This window comes from Rhinopithecus bieti, unplaced genomic scaffold (genome assembly GCF_001698545.2).
Source record: "Rhinopithecus bieti isolate Rb0 unplaced genomic scaffold, ASM169854v2 scaffold_11938, whole genome shotgun sequence".
Taxonomy (NCBI): domain Eukaryota; kingdom Metazoa; phylum Chordata; class Mammalia; order Primates; family Cercopithecidae; genus Rhinopithecus; species Rhinopithecus bieti.
Window position 1 is genome coordinate 45,339 of NW_016806961.1, and position 15,026 is coordinate 60,364.

Below are 15,026 nucleotides of genomic sequence, written 5' to 3' on the forward strand. Positions count from 1 at the left end.
TCCTTCCTTCCTTCCTTCCTTCCTTCCTTCCTTCCTTCCTTCCTTCCTTCCTTCCTTTCTTTCGACGGAGTTTCGCTCTTGTTCCCCAGGCTGGAGTGCAATGGCGCAATCTTGGCTCACTGCAACCTCAGCCTCCCAGGTTCAAGTGATTCTCCTGCCTCAGCCTCCTGAGTAGCTGGGATTACAGGCACCTGCCACCATGCCTGGCTAACTTTTTGTATTTTCAGTATTTTCAGTAGAGATGGGGTTTCACCATGTTGGCCAGGCTGGTCTTGAACTCCTGACCTCAAGTGATCTGCCCACCTTGGCCTCCCAAAGTGCTGGGATTGCAGGTGTGAGCCACTGCGCCCGGCCAGGTCGAGTTCTGTTTCTAGTGTTGAGTCAAGAGTGTTATTTTGTGGTGACAAGGACCATTCTAAGTACTAGGTGTGTAGTTTCTTATTTAGTCCTGAGGACTCTGAGAGGTAGCTACCATTAACCTTTCTATAGGGGAAGAAACTGAGACACAGAGTAAATTGCCCAAGATGAACCACTAGCAAGAAGTCAGCGGGGTTGTCCATCTGCTCTGTTAATGTCATTTACTCTTTAGGAAGAATGAAAAAACCTGATTGATGTTATCAAATGCAAGGGACTGAATGTTCATATCCTTGAAAATTGATATATTGAAATCTAATCTCAATTCGATGGTGTTAAGTGAGGCCTCGAGAGGTGATTAGGTCATGAGGGCAAGGCCTTCACGAAAGAGATTAGTTAGTGCCTTTATAAAAGGGAAACCAGAGAGCTGTCTTGCCCTCTTTGAGCCATGTAAGGATAGAAGAAGTCAACAGTCTGCCACCCGGAAGAGGGTCCTGCCCAGAACCTGACTGTGCTAGCACCCTGATCTTGAACTTTCAGTCTCAGAACTGTGAAAAAGTAGATTTCTGTTGTTTATAAGTCACTCGGTCTATAGTATTTTGTTGTAGCAGCCTGAACTAGACACCAAGTTTAATTGCTGTAGGGTGAGAGTTTGAGGGAAGAAGGAAGCCAGGGAGGAAATGGGGGTTTAGGAATGATTTACACGAGGAAATCCCTGGTAGGGACCTGAGTGTTTGAGTTCACCAGCACTGATCTCTGAAGCTTCAGTTCTCTTTAGAACTCCACATACCAATGAGAAACTTGCTCATTCAGCGGGTGCCTCGGCATTTCCAGACCACACAGCTTTGAAAAAGAAAGGTTTTAGACCTTTGGAGAAGTGGACAAGCGTATGCCCTGGGGTTGGTCTAAGTCGTAGCAGTTTCACTTAGCCGTTTCATAACCAGGCCTTGGCATAAGCCTCCCCAGGTTCAAATCTCAGTTTCCTTACTTATTAGCTGTATGACCTTGGGTAACTCAACCTCTCTGACTCTCAACTCTTCCAGCTGTAAAAGGTGCTAACCGTGCTCATCTCCTAGGCTTGTGGTCAATATTAAATGTCTTGTCTACAGACCTTTGCACATGCTGTTTCACACAGCTGGGAGTGGTGCGAGGCTACTCATCCTTTATGCTAGCCACTTTGCTCTTTTGCATGCACCTTTAGATTCGAGAAGGTAGACATCATGTTAGTCTTATTCATCATCCCAGCCTAGGCAACAGAGCTATAGACTGTGTCTTAAAAACACAAAAACAGGCTGGGCGCGGTGGCTCACGCCTGTAATCCCAGCACTTTGGGAGGCTGAGGCAGGCGGATCACCTGAGGTCAGGAGTTCAAGACCAGCCTAGCCAACATGGTGAAACCCCATCTCTACTAAAAATACAAAAATGGCCGGGCGCAGTGGCTCATGCCTGTAATCCCAGCACTTTGGGAGGCTGAGGCAGGTGGATCACCTGAGGTCAGAAGTTCGAGACCAGCCTGACCAACATGGAGAAACCCTGTCTCTACTAAAAGTACCAAATTAGCCAGGCATGGTGGTGCATGCTTGTAGTCCAAGCTCCTTGGGAGGCTGAGGCAGAAGAGTCGCTTGAACTCGGGAGGTGGAGGTTGTGGTGAGCCGAGATCGTGTGCCATTGCACTCCAGCCTGGGCAACAAGAGCAAAACTCTGTCTAAAAAAAAAAAAAAAAAAAATTAGGCAGGCATGGTAGTACACACCTGTAATCCCAGCAGGAGGCAGGAGATCTCCTGGGGTCAGGAATTCAAAACCAGCCTGGCCAGCATGGTGAAACCTCGTCTCTACTAAAAATACAAAAATTAGCCAGGCATGGTGGTACACACCTGTAATCCCAGCAGGAGGCAGGAGAATCACTTGAACCTGGGAGGCGGAGGTTGCAGTGAGCTGAGATTGCACCACTGCACTCTAGCCTGGGCGACAGAGTGAGACTCCATCTCAAAAAACAAAACAAAACAAAACAAAAAACACAAAAACTAAAACAAAATAGAGGCACGTGCAAGTTGTTGGAAAAGAATGCAATAGGGTGTTTGAGGAACAGTCTTTGCTCTTGAATTTATTATAGGAGAATGTGGCAGCCACAGAAGCTGCTTGGATCTGCCTTTACAAAATGACTGCACGTGGTGGGAGCATTGAAACCCGGATACTTCTGCCCAAGGGGACTTCTCATTTTTTTTGTCATGGAGTTCCCTGATGGGTTGACCTGTCTGTCAGATCTGAGTCTCCTTGCCCAGCCCTACTTATTTCCCCTTCTCTGTCACAGGCATTATCCCTAGCTCTACCTCAGCATCTCATCTGCTTTCTGGAGGACCTGACCTGGCCCAGAAGGCCTGGATTCTTGAGGGACAAGGGGAACTTGAAGCTGTACTTGCAGAGCAGTTTGATATAAAATCCACAAACTGCCATCACCCATCCCAACTGGTAGCAAAGGACCAATGATAGGATAATAATAACTACCTCTAGGAGGATTAATTTAGAGAATAGCTATATAGTGTCTGTCTTTTCAGACACTTAGTAAATGGCAGCTGTTATTATTACCCAATTTCCGAGTGTGTGGGAGCACTGGGCGTGGCTTTCTTGTCGTTTTCCCTTTAATGTCTAATGTGGGGTACCCTCTGCCCCATGCACAGTTTTGGAAGAGTGTCTAGGGACGGTGGATGTGTGGAAGTAATATTAAGAGAGATGGAACCACACAGGTATTGGGTTTGGGCCAGAAAGGGTGAACTGCGAGCTGCACTGCCATCGATCCAGAGGGCGACCCCAGGAAAGGTCAGCCACGGACTCCAGGCCTTGCCTGGTACTGACTTATGATCCTCCTGGGTGGTGACCTACGGGTGACAGACGTACAGATGGGCAAAACTGACTCTCCAGTGGACAGGCATGTGATGACCGAGTGGCCGACGAATGCACAGACACATGGCTGACTGTGGACGGATGTGTCATCCGCAGGGTCAGGCAAGTGACTTTGAGAGGGACAGAAAGACGGATGGGAGTGGCTGGAGGCCTGGGAGCCGCCCACCTGCCCGCTCAGCCGCGAGGGGGCGCCACCGCCCCGCCCAGCGACGCCCACTCCACTCCCCGGGCTCGCGGCGGGGGCCGGGACCAGCGCGCGCAGGGGGCGGGGTCCAGGCAACACCGGCGGGGGGGGCGGGGCGCGCGCGTGACAAAGCCGGGCCGGGGCGGGCCGGCGCGCGGGCGCGGCGCGCGCGGCGGGCGGCGCGTTCCGTTCCGAGGCCAAAGGCTCGCCGCGGGAAAAGTTTGCGGGGCGCAAAGAGGAGCGGCCCCGGGACGGGCAAGCTTAGCGCGACCCCGTGGCGGCGCCCTGGGTTCCGGCCATGGACGGACCCCTCGGTGAGGTGAGGCAGGCCGAGAGAGGATGCGAGAGATGCGCACAGCTCCGGGCCGGACGGGCCGCCAGCGAGCGGCGGGGCCGCGAATCCCACCCGGCGCGGGGCCCGCCCTCCGTCCCTGCCGGCCGGGGCTCCGCGGGGCCGGGATCCCTAACCGGGCCTCAGTCCTGGGCCAGGCCGGCCTCGGCACCGACCGCACAGCAGCCACTCCCCGTCTGGGACGGCTTCACCTCTGGACACCCGACCTCGGGGACCCACCCCCATCTCCCAGAAGGGCCCCAGGGACCAGCCCGCCCCTCCGGGACCCACCCCGTCCGCTGCAGGGACGGGACTTCCTGGAGCGGACCACCTCGTCAGCTACGGGACCCTCACCTCGCAGACCTCTCCCCACCCCCACCTCACAGATCGACCGCCCAACTCGGGGAGCAGCTGCCCGATCTCATGGGCTGCTCCCTCATTTCTTCGACCTGCTCCCCGTCCCTCCAGGGTCGCCCCCCACTTCACAGACTGCACCCTCCCTTCAGGGATAACCCCTGGGAGCCCACCCCTTTCATTTCACAAGTCAGATGCAAAAGCTAGAGACGAGCGTGTGTGATGACCACACCCCCATTTCAAAGACAAGTTTCCCAGTCTGCCTGCTCTCCTGAACCCCCACTTCAAATCTGGTCACCCCGTTTCAAGGACCCATCACTTATTTTCTCTCACTGCCCTCCCCACTCTGTGGACCATCCCCCCTCAATTCACAGACCAGTCCGTCTTCCGTGTTATGTTAAGTCTAGAACGGTAATTTGGTGAGTCCTGATTCTCTCCCCACCCCCAGATTCTGGTGAAATGCCAGGGGAAGGAGGTGGGAGGTGGGCCCCAAGGTATGGCCATCCCTGAACGTGTCCTGGCTAGCAGGGTCCCCTCCACCCTCTCTGCGTCAGGCCCTGCTGGAAGCCATGCAGGTAAAAGAGGACAGGATGCCCAGAACAGAGTTTTACTGTTTTCCTGTTATTGGAGCCCCAAGGCTACTCTTTTCAGTCCAGTCTTGATCTGGTGTTAGGGGAAAGAAAGCATCTCCTGGAAGCGACTCTAAACCCAGGGGGGTGGGTGTCAGGGTTCTAGGAATGCCTTGGGTGGCGTGAACGCGGGAGTGGGAGGATTCGCTCTCTCTCCCTCCCCTTCACGCCTGTAGCTGGAGGGCCTTGAGCTTGGGAGGTGAGGAGGGGGGACACGTTTCTTCTCTGTAGGAGCCTTGTCTTTCCTCTCTGGACTGTGGGTGGCTTGTGTGACCACTGATGCTTCCTCTGTCCCAGGCTCTGAGGAGTAGATTCAGCAGACAGGACTGATGGGCCTCTACCAAGCAGCGCCGGGCACTAAGTTAAGACTGGCTGTTTGTAGGCGCTGGACTTGACTGCTTTCCTCCAGCTTCCTTTTGGGATCAGGGTGCCCGAGATCCCGGAGCTGGGGGTGGTGTAGGGTCCTGCCTGTTTTGCAGAGTGAGATGGCTGCCAAATGTAGTTCTGCCTTTGGGTCAGGCTTGGCACCCATTTTTCCAGTGTGCTCAAGGTTGGCATGGCTTCCAGGCAGGTATTTATTTTATTTTTTTCACATAAAATAGCTCAGCTGGAAGGAGGCTGGGGGATGTTCCTTGAATCCAGGATTTAAGAGTCTCAGTGCTTTCCCAGTGGGAACCGGGAGCAAAGTTGGAGTTTCTAAAATGCTGGTGCCGTTCTCTTGCTTCTCGGCAGTCCCCGTGCTGTTTCACGGACTGAGAAAGTCTTTGTAGAGCTCGCCATCGAAATCCGGAGTTCCTATCTTCTGACAGTCTTCCATTTAGGGCCAGGAAACTGAGTTCTGAAAGGAAAGAGAGCACTGTATACGCGAGAGGGGATTGTAAGGATCTAAATTGCTGTTTGTGGAGTACTTCCCTGTACCTCGATTTGTGGTATCCTCACAACAACCCTTTTATCAGATTCCGCCTTAAAGCCAATGCTATCATGACCACCTGCCTTTTTCCAGATTGAGAAAGCTGAGACTAAGAGGTTGATTCTCTTGCCCAAGGCTGCACAGCCATGAAATGACAAAACCATAGCTGGAAGCCCAATTCCTAGCTCCTAGATCTGCAGCTCTTGTATACCAAGAAGCCTTTTTTCCCTGGGGAGGAGGCAAGGGCACTTGAAGGAGGGGTTGCCACTGGGTGATGGCTGTCACCTGTAACTTCTGCTGCTTTCTACCATAGGCGCCCGGTTGCTTACATCCGGACTGCCCGATTTCCTTGGCCTGAGCTCCCAAGGGGAAAGCCACGCCTGGCTGACCAGAGCCCAGGGTGGGAGGAATGGGGTGTGCAGGAAGGGAGAGGAATTTGCCTCTGCACTGGGGCCCCGTCAGCTGTCTGGATGGCGGCTCAGTACACTGCCCGTCAGCTGTTTTCCTTAGGGTGGACACAAAGCCCAGACCTGTTGTTTTTATTTTTCTCCTGAGCGTGCTCTCAGCCATGTGCCTCCTGGTCCCTAACACAGGGGAGAGTTTATGGTGTGTCCAGTAGCAAGGCCAGAGGGTGCATCACCTCCTCCGTGACTTTGTTTTTTGGTCTGATAAAAAATGGGGAACTCTTCTCCTCCCCATAGCTGCCAATGAGAGACTTGCCATGTGCTATTTAATAAGTTACAAATTTAATAAGTTACAAATTTATAGCTCTCTGAGCACAAAAATATCAACACAGCATGTTCTGCCCTTCCCTGTGTGTTCTCTCTACTTTGTGCTTTGGGGTGGCTGCTTGGTGGCTTTTCTTATTACTGTTTAGATGCTGGTTTGGCCCGGAGTTCACTCTGTTCGAGTTCTGGCTGGAGTTTCCTGGACAGAGTTCCCACAACACTGAGATGCATTCTGACTGTGTTTTCTAACCCGATTGCTTGCTCTCCTTCTGTTCATGTTCTCAGTGTACTTGGTGGGGGCTTTGACCACAACTGTGGTCTAATCATGATCACATGCACTTCATGGGAGACAGGCGCTGTACTCAGCGCTTTACAAGCCGTATCACAACCTTTCAGAAACGGAGGTGTTTTGCCTCCACTTTATAGATGTGGAAACCTGAGCTCAGGGAAGTGTAGTGGTAATGCTTGGATTTGAACCCAGGCTCATCCAATTCCAGATCTGGTCGTCTTAAGCGTCATAAGGTGGTAGGTGCTGGTGACTAACCAGGGGGATGAGCCTTGGGGCCTGCTGAGTAATTGATAGTTACCTTTAACAATTCCTGCCCTAGGGGTCATTCTCGGGAAATGGCAAAGGGTGTGTCCAGTCCGAGACTCGGTAGCTTTGCCTTCCCATCCTCTAGCAGGGGGAACAGCCAGCTGTTGGCAGTGCCCAGTTGCTGCTGGAATCTGGACATGTCTTCTTTCAGCTTCTCAGCAGTCTTGACCCTTTGGAAAACAGTGCCTCATTGTCCTTGGGGGTAGTGCTAGGGGGGCAGAGGAGTTGCCTGGGGCATTGGGAGCTATGGAACCTCCCTGTTTCCATGGAAAGTCTGGACTTTGGGCTTTCCTGTCTGTGGTCCCTCTGTGTGTTAGGGCAGAGTCAGGGCACCCAGCTGCTGGGCCTGTGGCAGAGGCGGCATTTACCCAAGCAGCGATGGTGCCCTCCTGTGGGCTCTGTGTCAGTGCCAGACCTTCTCCTGGGCTTTGTACTACTAAGGGGCAGAGCTGGGATTCAAACCCTGGTGGGTTTGATTCTTCAGCAGGTACCCTTTCTGATACGTGAAGCTGTCTGCTACCTGGGCAGACATAGCTTGATGGAGAAAGGCTCAGCCTACTGGAAGCCAAAGCCCTGTCACTATGGGTTCAAGGTCTTTTGAGGGAATATCTCAGTATTCCTTTTTTTCCAGCTTCCCTAGTGATGGTCATGCATTGAAGAAGCTGGGTGTACCCTTGGCTGGAGAGGCTGATGGAAAGCCAGAGTTATTGGTGAGCCACTGAGCAGCCCTCCTTTCCTATTTAGTCATCACGCATGGAGTATCTGAATCTGAAGCTTCCCTTGGGTCTTTACCTCGCTCCAGAGATGTTGAATAAACTTCTAGCCTCATTGCCGCCTTTCCTGGGGTCATCCTAGTCTGAGTCATTAATAATAGCAAAATCTGCCAGGCATGGTGGCTCACACATGTAATCCCAGCACTTTGGGAGGCCGAGGTGGGTGGATCATTTGAGGTCAGGAATTCAAGACCAGCCTGGTCAACATGGTGAAAGCCAATCTCTACTAAAAATACAAAAATTAGCTGAGCGTGGTGGCGGGTGCCTGTAGTCTCAGGTATTCTACTCAGGAGGCTGAGGCAGGAGAATCGCTTGAACCCGGGAGGCGAAGATTGCGGTGAGCCGAGATCGCGTCACCACACTCTGGCCTGGGGACACTTTTCTTTTTTACAGTGTTTACAGAACTTTTTCCCGTAATATTTATTGAGCACTCATTATGTGCAGGCACTGTGCTGGGCACCTTACATCCATTGCTTGTTTGAATCAAGCTGTCCATATGAGGCAGGTTTTATTAGTAGTAGTATTACCACTACCCATTTTATAAGTGAGGAAACTGAGACACAGAGAGGTGAGCCCACGTGCCCAAGTTCTACAGCTAGTGAATGGCAGTGCTAGGATTTGAATCCAGGTGGTCTGGCTGCTGAGTGGGACTTGCGGCCAACTGTTTTGTACACTTTTTTTTTTGAGACAGGGTCTGCAGCCTCCGCTTTCTAGGCCCAAGTGATCCTCTTCCCTCAGCCTCCCCAGTAGCTGGGACTACAGGCGCATGCCGCAATGCCCCGCTAATTTTTAAAATTTTTTGCGGAGACAGGGTTTCACCATGTTGCCCAAGCTGTTCTTGAACGCCTGGCCTCAAGCAATGTGCCCGCATCGACCTCCCAAAGTGCTGGGATTACAGGCGTGAGCCATTGCGCCTGTCGCATTCTTTACTCTTCTGTTCACGATACTGCATCTGATATGAGTTGCTCATTGGTTTGACTGTTTTCTGTTTCTAGGACACTAACATTTTTCTGCCCCCACCCTATTCTCTGTTGTCTTCCACATCTGTCATTTCCCTGTTCTCTGCAGCTTCTTCTCTTTCTTTTGTTCTTTCTTTCTTTCTTTTATTTGAGACGGAGTTTCGCTCTCATTGCCCAGGCTGGAGGGCAGTGGCATGATCTCAGCTCACCACAACCTCCGCCTCCCCGGTTCAAGCGATTCTCCTGCCTCTGTCTCCCGAGTAGCTGGAATTACAGGCATGCACCACCACGCCCAGCTAATTTTGTATTTTTCGTGGAGACAGGGTTTCTCCGTGTTCGTCAGGCTGGTCTCGAACTCCCGACCTCAGGTGATCCTCCTGCCTCAGCCTCCCAAAGTGTTGGCATTACAGGCGTGAGCCACTACACCCGGCCTTTTTGTTCTTTCGTGGGGACACACACTCAGGATGGGATGCAGGGTCCTGTGGGGAGTGTCTCCTGTTCCAGGGGAGGCCCCACTCCTCCCTCCCTGGTCACCTCTCCAGTCGCCTGTTACTCTTGAGACAGAGCAGTGAGCTTACAGCACCACTGCTAAGGAGAACCTGGGGCAGGTCCCCTGTGGTCCCTTCCCAGCTCCTCTGCTCAGGAATCAAAAGCCTTCCTGTGCCTCCAGCCTCACTGCACCTAAACATGCTCCTTGTCTTTCCCATGTCCAGAGGAGGGAGTTGTTGAAAACTTTATGGTGGAGAATGAAGGATGTCCTATGGGAGGAGGAGAGGAAGAGAAAGAATCAGGAAGCTGAGTTTTCTCAGAAATGTTCGCAAAGCAAGTCATGGAAATAGCTTCCAGGTGCCCTTCTCACCTGGGATGGGCCCCGAGCCTCCATCTACAGCCTCACAGGGTCTGCTCTGCCTTTTGCAGTCTGGGTCTTGTTGGGAGTCTCATATCTGGCCTCGAGTGCACATTCATATCCTGATAAGTCTTCCAACTAACTAACCGATTGCCTAACCAGGGGCTCAGGGCTGGCCTCTCCAGGGAGGCCTTGGATGCTGGGCCAGTGGTAGACAGAATATGCGGCTGGCCAGGCACAGTGGAGCCCCAGTGGCCAAATCTTCCCTTAAAGATGGCCTCTTAATGCTTATTTCTTGTGTGATTGTGGTATTGTGGTTTTATGGGAGAATATTGTTATTGTTAGGTGCATGCTAAAGTATTTAGGAGTAAAGTGTCATGATGTCTTGCAACTTATTTTTATTTTTTTATTTTTTATTTTTGAGGTGGAGTCTTGCCCTGTCACCCAGGCTGGAGTGCAGCAGCACGATCTTGGCTCACTGCAACCTCCGCCTCCTGGGTTTAAGCAATTCTCCTGTCTCAGCTTCCTGAGTAGCTGGGACTATGGGTGCATGCCACCACAACTGGCTAATTTTTGTATTTTTAGTAGAGGTAGGGTTTCACCGTATTGGTCAGGCTGGTCTTCAACTCCTGACCTCAGGTGATTCACCTGCCTCAGCCTCCCAAAGTGCTGGGATTACAGGCTGGGATTACAGGTGTGAGCCACCCCACCTGGCCTCAACTTAGTTTGATTTGCTTTTTTTGTTTTTTGTTTTTTCTTTAGGCAGAGTTTTGCTCTTGTTGCCCCAGCTGGAGTGCAGTGGCATGATCTCAGCTCACTGCAACCTTCGCCTCCCAGGTTCAAGCGATTCTCCTGCCTTGGTCTCCCAAGTAGCTGGGATTACAGGCATGCGTCACCACACCCAGCTAATTTTTGTATTTTTAGTAGAGACCAGGGTTCTTCATGTTGGTCAGGCTGGTCTCGAACTCCTGACCTCAGGTGATCTGCCTACCTCGGCCTCCCAAAGTGCTGGGATTACAGGCGTGAGCCACTGCGCCCAACTTAACTTAGTTTTAAATGATATAATGAAAAACAGGATACACACATAGAGGGCAGAGAGCACAAGGGCCATGCATTCACACAACCTGGTAAAACAATGACAGTCAGCCGGGCGCGGTGGCTCAAGCCTGTAATCCCAGCACTTTGGGAGGCCGAGACGGGCGGATCACAAGGTCAGGAGTTCGAGACCATCCTGGCTAACACAGTGAAACCCCGTCTCTACTAAAAAATACAAAAGCTAGCCGGGCGAGGTGGCGGGCGCCTGTAGTCCCAGCTACTCGGGAGGCTGAGGCAGGAGAATGGCGTAAACCCGGGAGGCGGAGCTTGCAGTGAGCTGAGATCCGGCCACTGCACTCCAGCCCGGGCGACAGAGCGAGACTCCGTCTCAAAAAAAAAAAAAACAATGACAGTCATTCAATCTAAATGAGAGTACACAGGCCTCTCAACTTCTCTGTGTGTTTAGATATTTTCATAATGAAAAGTTGGAGAAAAGTAAGGAAACCCTGCTTTTCCGTGGTGGGCTTGCAGTTGTCGGGCCAAGGTGCTGGCCTGCGCCTGCCTGTGGTTGGCCTGAGTGACTGTTGGCCTCCTGTGATTGCGCAGATGGTGGGAAGACTGGGTGACCAGAGACAGGAGCTGGGGGGGGCCTCAGGTGACAGTGACTGTCGACTGTCAGCTGGGAAATGGGGAGCATAGTGCTGTGACCTGTGCAGAAAAAAGACAGGCCCAGAGACAGTGTGTGTCCATAGGTGTGGAGGCAACCTCATGAGTTATTTGAGCATGATGACATTAATCAGACCAGGGTTGAAGCATGTGAGATGCTGAACTTTGGTTGGAGTTTGAGATGGGTTGTCCAGGCTGGTGGGACACAGAGCAAGACTTTTTTTTTTTCTTTTTTCTTTTTGAAATGGAGTCTTACTCTGTCACCCAGGCTGGAGTGCAGTGGGGTAATCTTGGCTCACTGCAACGTCTGCCTCCCAGGTTCAAGTGATTCTTGTGCCTCAGCCTCCCCAGTAGCTAGGATTATAGGTGTGTGTCATCATGCCTGACTAATTTTTGTAATTTTAGTAGAGATGGGGTTGCACCATGTTGGCCAGCCTGGTCTCGAACTCCTGACCTCAGGTGATCCGCCTGCCTCGGCCTCCGAAAGTGCTGGGATTACAGGTGTGAGCCATGGCGCCTGGCCAGAGCAAGGCTTTACACAATTCAGGGAACGGTCTCTGGGCAGCTTGAGGCCTGCAGGAGGGGAGGGGATGCCTTTTGCCTCACATCATGAACCCCTTATCTGTGGCCAGTGGAATACCATTTACCTGTGGGCAGTGATGGGTGATGGCCCCACGCTCTTGCTTGTAGCTCAAGTCTGACCATCCAGTTTTTCAGCCTTCAGGCTCCCTCTCCTGGAATCCCCACTCCCTTGGTCCCTCGTGTCTAGTTTGTGCTGACTCAAAGCTGGCCTTCTTGGGCCTCCAGTCTGTTTTGGGAAAATAGCTGCATTCTGGCACCAGTGGCCCTCTTGGCTCTGAGGCAGAGGTGAGGGCCCTGCTGCCTACTAGAAACATTTCGGGCAGCCAGCAGGCTCTCATAAGGGGAGGGCTTCATGCCAAGGTCTTCTTTCAGCCTCATGTCATCTGTGTCAGCATGCAAAGATGCCGAGACTGCCACTTTGCAAGGACCATGAGGTCTTCTAGCGAAGGCTCAGAGCTTCACTCTGCCTATCTGAAAGCAGCATGATGTGTGTTTTATGGGGGAGGGGGTGGTGCTGGGAGGAAGCTTTATGTAATTCTTGGCTGGAGCTCAGGTAATTGTTTTAATGAAATGGAATGCAGCTTATTCAGAATTCGCTTGGCAGAAACAGCCATGTTCTGTTCTGTTTTCTTGTTGGGGAGAGCAGGGCACACATTTCCAGCTGTTTTGAATCGTAGAACTCTGGGTGAGCTGGAGCAAGGTGGGTGGAACCCTCCAGGGAGCTCCGAGGAGCTTCAGGCCGATTCTCTTCTGGATCCCGGTCTGTGTGTATCATTTTGAATGAGCTATGGAGACTTTGGCCTCTTCTAACAACATAAAAGCCCTACTGAGGCCAGGTACGTTGGCTCATGCCTGTAATCCCAGCATTTTGGGAGGCCGAGGCGGGTGGAACACTTGAGGCCTGAGGTTGGGAGTTCCAGACCAGCTTGACCAACATGGAGAAACCTCATCTCTACTAAAATACAACATTAGCTGGGCGTGGTGGTGCATGCTTGTAATCCCAGCTACTCAGGAGGCTGAGGCAGGAGGACTGCTTAAACCTGGGAGGCGGAGGATGTAGTGAGCCAAGATCAGGCCACTGCACTCCAGCCTGGGTGACAGAGTGAGACTCTGTCTCAAAATAAATAAATAAACCCTATTGAAAGCAGGCTATGAAATGGGCACAATGCCTTCTTTCCACGTTGTTAGGAGACTGAGTGAGGTGCTTAGCACATAGTAGACAGATCCTCAAGGATGGCCTCTATTTCCTCGCGCTTTATTCCACCCCCCACGTCCCCATCTTCCCACCCCCTTTTATACCTCATGGCCACCATCTTCTGTCAGTGTAGATGGCTGTGGCCCCATGTGGCCCCGAGGTCCCCATCTGCAGGTCCACCTGGCTCTCCTTTTTCTTCTGGTTCCCTTTTCTCCTCTTTTCTCTTCTTTCTGTTTTCTCACGGGGTGGTCTTTTTCTCTTGCCCAGGATGAAGTACAGTGATCTGATCACAGCTCACTGTAACCTCCAATTCAAGCAATCCTCCTGCCTCAGCCTCCCGAGCAGCTGGGACTACAGGCACGTGCTATCATGCCTGGCTAATTTTTTATTTTTTATACAGCCAGAGTCTCATTATGTTGTTCAGGCCGGTCTCGAACTCCTGGCTTCAAGCAGTCTTTCTGCCTTGGTTTTCCAAAGTGCTGGTATTGTAAGTGTGAGCCACCATGCGTCTTGCCTGTTTCCCTCTTTTTACTTTTCTGCTCTTATTAACTTCAGTTTTTTGTTTTGTTTTGTTTTTTAGACAGTCTTGCTTTGCCGCCCAGAGTGGAGTATAGTGGCGTGATCTTGGCTCACTGCAAGCTCTGTCTCCCAGGGTCAAGCGGTCCTCCTGCCTCAGCGCCTCACTTCCCCACCCCCCTCACCCCTTCCTCCCACACCTCACCCCCAGCAGTAGCTGAGATTACAGGCACATACCACCATGCCTGGCTAATTTTGTATTTTTGGTAGAGATGGGGTTTCGTTTGCCATGTTGGCCAGGCTGGTCTCGAACTCCTGAGCTCAGGTGATCCACTCACCTCCACCTCCCAAAGTGTTGGAATTACAGATGTGAGCCATTGTGCCTGGCCTACTCTTACTAACTTTTTTACTTTGCTCCTTTTTATTTTATTTTTTTTTAAAATTTATTATTATCTTTTTTGAGACAGAGTCTTGTTCTGTCACCCAGGCTGGAATGCAGTGGAGTGGATCTCGGCTCACTGCAACCTCTGCTGCCTCCTGGGTTCAAGTGATTCTTCTGCCTCAGCCTCCTGAGTAGCTGGGACTGCAGGCGCCCGCCACCACACCCGGCTAATTTTTGTGGTTTTAGTAGAGATGGGGTTTCACCATAGTGGCCAGGCTGGTCTTGAACTCCTGACCTCGTGATCTGCCTGCCTTGGCCTCCCAGTGCTGGGATTACAGGTGTGAGCCACTGCGCCTGGCCTGCTCCTTTTTAAATTTTTACACAGCCCGACCCATTCTTCCACATTTGCTCTTTTGCTGAGACACCCGTTTCATCCTTTAGCTGCAATATTTTTTTCTCCCTTCCTTAAGCTCTGCTTGCTTCTCCGGAGACCCTCCCACCTTCTTTTCCCAAGTCTCCTCTGGTCCCTGAGTGGAGGTGCACCTGGGTGTTTTCTCAAAGGATTTCTCTGAACTCCTTGTTTTTCTCCTGTGCACCCCGGTCAGTTAATCAACTGCATGACCTCTTTTATAACCTGTGTGCTGGTGACTCCCAAATTTATATTTCCACCCCTGACGTGAATTCTATTGTCTAGATTCTTCCGGTCTGCCCGCCAGCAGAGACTCAACTCATTTCCTTTCCACTCTCCCTTCTCATCTACTCCCTTCTCATTTCCTTTCTCCTCTCCCAGGCCCCATCTACTGCCTGTTCTCTGTTAGCGCCCCCTCTCTTCTCTGGGCCTGTATTAGATAATGGGCATTTCTGCAGCACGTTAAGCTTGAGGACACATTTTCACGTGCTTCTTTATTTTTTAAAAAACTGAACCTTAGGCCAGGCGTTGTGGCTCACGCCTGTAATCCCAGCACTTTGGGAAGCCAAGGCAGGCGGATCTCGAGGTCAAGAGATCGAGACCAGCCTGGCCAACATGGTGAAACCCCGTCTCTACTAAAAATACAAAATTAGGCCAGGCGCGTTGGCTCAGCCTG

General features: G+C 51.8%; 1 protein-coding gene across 1 annotated transcript in view; it reads left to right on the top strand.

Moving 5' to 3' along the window:
- The first annotated feature begins 7,613 nt into the window (after positions 1-7,613).
- Positions 7,614-15,026, top strand: part of PXN (paxillin) — a 56,740-nt gene continuing 49,327 nt past the window's right edge. The window contains exon 1 of the mRNA XM_017879045.1: positions 7,614-7,696. The gene's annotated coding sequence lies outside the window, so the exon portion shown is untranslated. The remainder of the gene's footprint in view (positions 7,697-15,026) is intronic.